The sequence below is a fragment of the Helianthus annuus genome, chromosome 13 (assembly GCF_002127325.2).
Source record: "Helianthus annuus cultivar XRQ/B chromosome 13, HanXRQr2.0-SUNRISE, whole genome shotgun sequence".
Classification (NCBI taxonomy): Eukaryota; Viridiplantae; Streptophyta; class Magnoliopsida; order Asterales; family Asteraceae; genus Helianthus; species Helianthus annuus.
The window spans coordinates 141,073,235-141,082,518 of NC_035445.2; positions in this window are offsets into that span (position 1 = coordinate 141,073,235).

Sequence of the window (9,284 nt, forward strand, 5' to 3'; positions counted from 1 at the left end):
GAATGTTTAAGAGCAGTGCTTTAACAGACCACGAACCACAGATGATAATATAATAACAATAAGTGCTTTGGTTGAGCAGTGTTGTTACTGAGCAGTGGTTTTCCTTTGGTTGATCAGGCCTTAGGTATATGAGTGCTTCCTCTTTAACAACATTCATACACCAATGCAAGCATCTGAATAAACAATAAACAATCTATACAAATCAAAGACAAAATCAAAATCTACAAACATATCAAACAAATTTCATAAAATCATTTTATAACCTTGATCACATTCAGAAGCTTGGCCAACGAACTTAGGACTTCAACAGCAAATAACAAATCCAGCAAGATCTACCTGAAGAACATTTAGCATACAAACTCTCATCTGTCATGATAAAAAGAAAAATTCAAAAAATATCATAATCAAAAGCTACAAACATATCAAACAAATTTCATAAAATCCTTTTGTAACCTTGATCACATTCAGAAGCTTGGCCAACGAACTCAGGACTTCAACACCAAATAACAAATCCAGCAAGATCTACATGAAGAATATTTAGCATACAAACTTTCAGTTCATGATAAAAAGAAAAAAATCAAAAAATATCATAATCAAAAGCTACAAACATATCAATCAAATTTCATAGAATCATGATTTATTTTAAACACACACAGACATTACCTCTTCATCAATAAAGTTGAGATCCATTTTATAACCTTGATCACATTCGGAAGCTTAGCCAACGAACTCAGGACTTCAACACCAAATAACAAATCCAGCAAGATCTACCTGAAGAACATTTAGCATACAAACTTTCAGTTCATGATAAAAAGAAAAAATCAAAAAATATCATAATCAAAAGCTACAAACATATCAATCAAATTTCATAGAATCATGATTTATTTTAAACACACACAGACATTACCTCTTCATCAATAAAGTTGAGATCCATTTTATAACCTTGATCACATTCAGAAGCTTAGCCAACGAACCCAAGACTTCAATACCAAATAACAAATCCAGCAAGATCTACCTGAAGAAAATTTAGCATACAAACTTTCAGTTCATGATAAAAGGAAAAAATCAAAAAATATCTATTTTTAAACTACCATTGAACTCGATGATAAATGCAACGCCTCTCTCGTCTCCATCCTCTTCTCTATATCTACAGTTTTAGAAATAGAGAGTTGAGAGAGAGTAGACAGAGAGATTGAAATGGGTTTTTTAAATTATGATCGACTTTGAATTTGGGTTTGAATTTATATTTGAGGGAGAGAAGAATTGAAGCTCTGATTAAATTAAATGCAAATTACATATCCCTATGAAGTTTTAAATTTCAAATTACCCTCCCATTTCAATGAGCATCAGTCGTTTGAAATTTCAATGAACATCAGCGGTTTCATAATTGAATGTGGGCCAGACCTTTGAAATTAAAAGTCGGGGCAGTGGTTTGGATGGCAGATCTTTGAAATTATGATGTCACTATGCTTCCTCTATCACTTCCACCTCATCGCATATGACATAAGAAAAGGCTTGTTGGACATGCTCTCAAGCTGACACATCAGCTTTTCTTATGTCACTTGATTTCTCCTTTTATAGAAAGTATAGATAAATGATAGATTGCTTAACTAGTAAAGCTAACATACTGTTTACAAAATAACTCGGGCCTTCGCCCAAGGCATATGGTCCAACTCGCAACTTGTAACGAATTGTAAAAAAGAATAATGAATGTGAAACTTGAGAATGAATTGTTGAGTCGCTCATGTATTATATCATAATATTAATGTATACTATATATAAAAATCTATCATATTAGTTAAGCATTTGATGATTGTTGTTGAAGATATACAAAATGTAAACTTTTACATGAAGCATGGTGATGCATATAAGATGACCCAACGAATCACATGAAAATGGAAAAGAAACTTTGCTTCTGCTGCATCTACGGAAGATTTGGCACAAACAAGAATGAATCAAATGCGATTCCTTTATTATGTGAGAAAGACTTGAATAAATATAGACCAAAACCTTGATGTTCATTACATTAAACGCTATTTTGTGATGATTTACTGGGATGGCACTGTAATTAGGGTGTAAATGAGTCGAGTTGTTCGTGAACTACTTGAGATCGACTCACTAAAAGCTTGAATCAAAATTAAACCTCATTAAATAAACAAGTCTAAACACGAGCTTCCCTAGGTTTGGAGCATAAACAAGCTTGTTATTAATATAGATATAATATCATTTATACAATACAAATATAAGTGAAACCGATCTATTATGTCAAGGTAGATAAGGGAAGTAGTGTATTGTATCCACATAGAGCATTTGATCAGTATTAGATATTTCGTTTGATTATTGGGTTATTTGATATCACCCCTAAATTATTTGTTATTGGCCGCTGCTACCCCAACTGGCACTTTGACCCATGTCACCCCCAACTTAACTCTTTGTGTGTTTTGTCACACCAGAGTTAACCAGCCACTAACTCTGTAGTTTTTTTTTATCCTGTGTGGCCAATTTTTTATTAGATGGCTCGTTTTTTTATGAGATGGCAAGGTGACGTGGATTTGGAGCAAAATAAAATAAATAATATATGGATTTGCTTTCTCTCTCTCTCTACACTTGAACATCTTTTCCCTCTCTCTCTCTCTCTCTACATCTATATTTCTCTCTGAAAAAACAAAACAAAGCCTAAAATCTAACTAACCAACCGCCACCCTCTTGGTTTCTCTCTTTCCTTCACTATTGTTCATAGATCGGAGGTAGTGACTAATGGTGGTTGAAGGTAGAGTTGCGGTGGTTGTGGGGTTGACCGAAATGGTGCGATGGAGGGTGATGTTGTGGTGGTGATGTAGAGGCGCAACAGTGGTGTGGTGGTGACGATGGAGGTGCTGCGATGGTGGTTGGTGTGGTGGTGGTCCGACTTTCAGGCGGCAGTAGTGGCCGACGTTTCAGGTGTTAGTGGTCCGATGGTGGTATTGGAGGTGTTGGTGGGCCGACGGTGGTTACATGGTGGAGGCGTTTCAGGTGTTAGTGTTCCGACGGTGTTTCAGGCGGTGGTAGTGGCCGACGTTTTAGGTGTTAGTGGTCCGACGACGTTTCAAGCACCGGTACTGGCTGGCGTTTCAGCTGTTAGTGGTGGAGGTGTGTGGCGATGGTGGATGACGGTGGTTACAAGGTGGAGGTAGGTAGCGATGGTGGATGACGGTGGTTACATAGTGGAAGTGGATGAAGTGTTGGGTGGTAGTGGGTGATTGTTGTGGTTGCAGAGAGAAATTTGAGATTAGAAAGAGAGAATGGGATTGATTTAGGGTTTATAAGTGGGTGAGTGAAGAAATAACAGATTATATCCAAACTTAAATGGGTTATAATTACTCCAGACCCACTCACGTCATCTTGTCACCTCATAAAAAACAAGCCACCTCATCAAAAATTGGCCACGTAGGATAAAAAAACTAATAGAGTTAGCGGCCGGTTGACTCCAGGGTGACAGAACACACAAAGCATTAAATTGGGGGTGACTGGGGTCAAAGTGTCAGTTGAGGGTGTTAACGGCCAATAACACATGGTTGGGGTAATAAAATCCAATAACTCTTGATTGTTTATACCAAACTTTATTTTAAAAATGAATTTAAATTGGTTTGATTGATTTAAGATAACCATCAGTGAATTGATTGATTGGAAAACAAGAATTAAAAGAAGGAACCAAAAGATTTCCGATATTAGTACCAACTTTTTGTGTTTTTCTGTATTAGTGTCGGTTTTTACCTTCACGTATCGATACCGAATAGGACCATACCGGCATTTTCGATAACAGTATTGGCTCGATACCGGTTGACACCAAGCTTATCTCAACCCGTGATATTAAAAAATGATTAAAGTTAAATAGTAAAGAAAAATAACTATTATTATAATATTAAAATAATAAAAGTATTAAAAAAATGATATATTATTATAATATTAAAATTACTATATCTTCTATTTTTAATATATATATATATATAATGATCACATCTGGTTTCAGGCTTTAAAAACCCAATTCATAACCAAGTTAATTCATTTAAATGAAAGTCACATGACATAACTTGTTAATGACTAGATTAAAGGATAATTAAAACTAATGAATTTGTCCAGGCTACTTAATGCTTCGAAACCGAATGAGGTCTCGTGCTAAGATGTTCTTTAGACAATTACCATTTACCAACATAAACTCTATAAATTCCTTCGACCACATGCTTGTTAATATGAATCCATATAAGACATGTTGTTCTCCAAATTCTAATACATATAAACACCATAAAGATAAAAACTTGGTTGAATACAAGGATTAGCCAATCATAACCAAAAAATTATCGAATATTGTCATTATCAAGTTTTTTTTTTCAAAACAATTTACTAAAAACTTTCCTTCGTAATTTCTGATTTCGTTTTCGTGCACATCAACAAACAACCAAGTAACTTTTTTTCTTCGATCAGCAGTCGCTAAAAGCCAAAGGGATTTCCCTTTAGAAACCATGCCCTACTTCTAGAAATTGTTGTCAAAGGCAATGTTTTTGGGCGAGATGGAATCTGGAATCGCATACACCGTTGATCCAGTTGAGTAGTGTTTAACCATTTTTGGTTGAGTCGGCAGTTTGTTGGCTAATAGTTGAATTCGTGAGCTAGAACCGACGATCAGGCTAGATTTTATCTTATTTTTCTGTTTTCAAAGTACACAAAAAGCAAAATAGATGGAAATGAAGACCAAGACAAATGACAATGACATATTTGCAGATCACTACAAGAAAATTCAGCTTCATCGCAACGAATGTCACGCTGTTGCTAGCATAAATCGTCGCTAATACTTTCGCCGCTTGTTGCAGGTAGATGAAGATAAACTTTGTAGAACGACGGCTTCAAGTTTATTTCCTTTTAAAGTCTTTCTTTGGAAATAATAGGTTAAAGAAGAATATGGGAGTTAACCACGAATAGGTTAAGGTAAGTATGGAAAAGTGAAAGGTTTAATGTAATTATTATTTTGCTTGGGAAATATATTAAGAAAAAAAAAACAGTTGATAGAATGGTAACCAAGTTTTAAAAATGTTTCAATTAGGTCACTTATATAAAAGATTGTTCTAATTAAGTCATTTAGGTTTATTTTATGTGTTAATCTTATATAACTAGAATTGTCACCCGCCGCATTGCGGCGGGGATTTTTTAGTTATATATCTTATTAGATGAAATGCAAATGTTTCTTACATGACCACGAGACTGTGTGTAAAACATAGAAAAGAATAATTAAGCCGATTTTTGACCCGCGTGTTGCGACAGTCCTATCAAACGGGAAAAATAGGCGCATTGCGATAGGCCTGTCAAACGGGAAAAGTAGATGAAAAAACCATTGAACCCCACACGCATATTGCGACGTGTTAACTCGGAAAATTTAGAAAGAAACGTTAAACGGAAAATTTACGAAAGATGAAAAGCCTAAGGGATCAAAATTGAAATTAAAAAGTGTTGTGGTTAATTTGTAAAAGATGAAAAACTTTGTGTTAAAAGCAAAAAAAATCAAAGGGGTTAATTGCAAAAGATGGAAACTTTAGAATTAAAATTGAAATGTCAAATTAATCAAAGGGTTAAATTACTTAAGATTGAAACTTTAAACCTAATTTGCTAAATATGTAAACTTTAGAGTTAGAAATAAAAATTTCAAAATTATTTTTGAAAAACTCTCAAATCATTATGTATAACAGATACGTGCATCATTAACTTGTTAATTTATAGTATTTAAATTTACCTGAATAGGAGGTAAACTACCCTATGTGACATTCATTTTTATTTTTTTTAAAATATGTTTAAAGAACTATTAAATAAAAAAGAAAGAGTAAACTGTCGTTTTGGGCGGTTTGGTCAATTTTATCACATTAGTCCAAAACTCAAACCTTTTGCATCTGGGTCCTTGTGGTTTCAGTTTTGTTGCCATTTTGGTCCAAAAATGAAATCATGTCATATTTATCTTATAAAATTCTGTTTTTTGTCCTTTTCCTTAGTGGCAAATTAGTCACTTCTTTTTTATTCTATTTAAAGTTTTTATTAAAGAAACCAGTCAAACCATCCATCCATCATCTTCAACTGTAAGTCTACAGTAAATACACACCTACAAACTAACTGGATAAACAATTAGGTCAAATAAAACACACCGATTGAACTCAAAAACCACAACAAATCTGAACTGATACACAACAATATTGATTGGATTCGAACGATGAAGCTCTCTCAAGGTCCACCCCACTTCTTCCCCAAATCACCATTATCACTACCACCTTCTCTCTCTATACCCAGATCTCTACCTCTTCTCAAACAAGCACCATCACCAATAAACACCTACCACCACCACCACACCTCCACCACTGAATACCCACTACCACCACTACAAGCACCTACTAAACTTCCCGATCTACCTTCAATCACCTCACCCCAATCCCATAAACAAAAACTGTCCCTGTTAGGCGTGTGACGATCTAACAACGAGCCACTAATTACATTGAACCCATACAAGTTTATAAATAAAATCCTCAAATGTTAATGAAAACAACATCATCAAGTTTAAATGAAAACCAACATGTTCAGCGGAAGCAAATAGTAAACCAAAGTTAAACTGTTTCAAAACGAATGTATAGTATCAATAGTTCAAACACATGAATCCCTCCAGTCGACCCATGACCACTCCAGCTACTCCAGACAGCAAGTTCCCAAATCCAAGATATCTAACGACCTGCGAGCATGCAACAAGCGTACCAGACAACGCTGGTGAGTTCATAGTTTTACTAAAACGTTGGTTACCAAGTGTTTAGTTAATCTATTGAATTTAATGTTTATAATATCCCGAATACAAGACGGCTTCTGATTTACATTGCCCTTTCTCCAATGCTCCTATCAAAGCATTGGTCATGACTAGGTCATTAGTTCAACACCCGTCCTCCCAGGTACGGGGTGAGGTTGCCAAACCTAAGTAGCGCTACTAACTAATACCATGTTACCTCTCAGGTAACCAAAAAACACGGAGGGACTTTAATGGTGATAGGATGAATATATTATCCAACATTCCTAGATTTACCCAAAACCAATCCCTCTCAGGGATACCCAAAGACCGTCCCAACCACCGGGACGCATACTCAAGAGAGATGAACTCACCTTAGTTTTGCTCGGTAGATTAAATTACGTATTCCAAGTGGATCAACCAAATCCTATCGTAATTACCGGTAACAATTAGTTTCGTAAACCCTTAACCAAATATTCCTTGTATATGTTTATATCACACGAATAGCACCCACTCAGTTTCATGCACATTATAACACTTAGTCATGCAACATAACAGCCTTCACACGAGAGCCATCCATACAACATAATGACATTCACTTAATAGTCGTACACGTAATAGCTACAACATGCAATCTCGTACAGTTGGCGTGTTTCACAAATTTGCATACCACATATATTTATACTTGTCAGTTGAATACAAAGGTCCATAATATGCAACTCATTCATTCATGTGTTACTCGAGCCCATTTGCTAATACAACCCAACAGTCCACCGTGGGTTGCACCTATTGTTCCGGTGTCCCCTATGCGGCCCAGCCGCATCCGCGTACCAACAATCCAGCTACAAGCATGATTTTACTTGCTTAGATTAATCCAATTACATGAAAGGCCCAACCCTCCAAATTGGCCCAAGTGACAATCGTGATTAAGGACTGTTATCTGGCCCCAAGAATTGTGCCCCTTTAACTCATCAAGGTTCATATAATGTAATAATTTCAATGACCCCTGAATATGACTTCCATGAATCAATACCCCATATTCCAATTTAATCGACCCACTGTTAACCCTTAATTCAGGTTATAACCCATCACATTATCATAGCAACTAATTCATTTATTGGATCTCGGCCCACTATCAAATATTCATGTTATTGGATTAACAGCCTATCGATTATAACATGATATTAACTAATTCAGATCATAGTTATCCTCATCAAGCAATCATGTAATCAAGTAAACCTAATCATAAACAACTTTATAGATTATCATATACAACTTATAATAGTTTCAGCATGTAATTGAATTAATCCAAATTTCATATCCTAGCAAGCATTATTCAGCATTACAAATCATAGCCCAAGTATGAACATAACACACAAATAACATCAGATTATTACTAGCATTTACTATTCAATCGGCTCACACACACCATATTCAACCAGAATTCATGTAACATATTAACACATATAATATCACATATGGCATAATTCACGTCATCATCAAGAACAATAAGCAGATTAATAATAAAGATTCCACATACCAACCGAATACAATAACTTAGACAAGATTGTGCAACAATTTACATCACAAGTAAATCATGAATAAACACATAAAGAATAACCAAATAATAATTAACATGGTATGGAATCACTAACCAGGTCTTTGATTAACGGGATGGTATCTCACGAGGTGGGGGTATCTACCGTCTTCGTAAATCAAGAGAGGAGAAGTAGGGTTTGTATATGTGTGTTGTTATGTTACGTGATCTCCTATCTAAATAAACTAGCATCCGTAGAATACTAGGACCCATAGCCGGCCCCCAAACAATCATGCACTTGGGCTCTACCAAGTCCAATCATAATCCAATGTATAAGGTGTTCAGTTTGTGGGCGTCGGTTATTGATTGGACTCATGTAATTCGGCCTAGGATATCCTGTGCGTATGGGCCGAAGGGGTTTACAACAAACGCGGCCCAATGATAAATTAAGTGTGTGTGTCAAGACGCGACCCAATATCGGTGGCCCAAACACACAAACAACCATTTCGTTTATAATTAACAAATTTATAACAACACAAAGTAACACATTGTTGGTGCATATGTCTGTCGACTTCATCTTGTATCGAGTCTTGTAATAGATTAGATAGATCAGGGCACGATATACGAGAAAAATGTGTAATATATGGGTTGTGGCCATTTCGCACGAAATGGAATATGTCCATTTCGTACGAAATGAACACTGGCCATTTCGCATGAAGTCATTCCGTGCGAAATGGTGAGGCCTATAAACAGTTGCCTTGATTCTTTCATTAGTAACTTTCTGATTCCGGTGACGAGGTGCTGCCGAAGTGTCTCCAGCCTGTAAAACGTTGTTATATCAATAAACAAGACAATTAAAGTGTATATCAAGCTTATTCAACATCAATACATTTGTTTCCGTCTCTCGTATTGATTAAAAACTCTTCTGAACTGTTGGATCAATCCGATGACCCTAAACAGTCA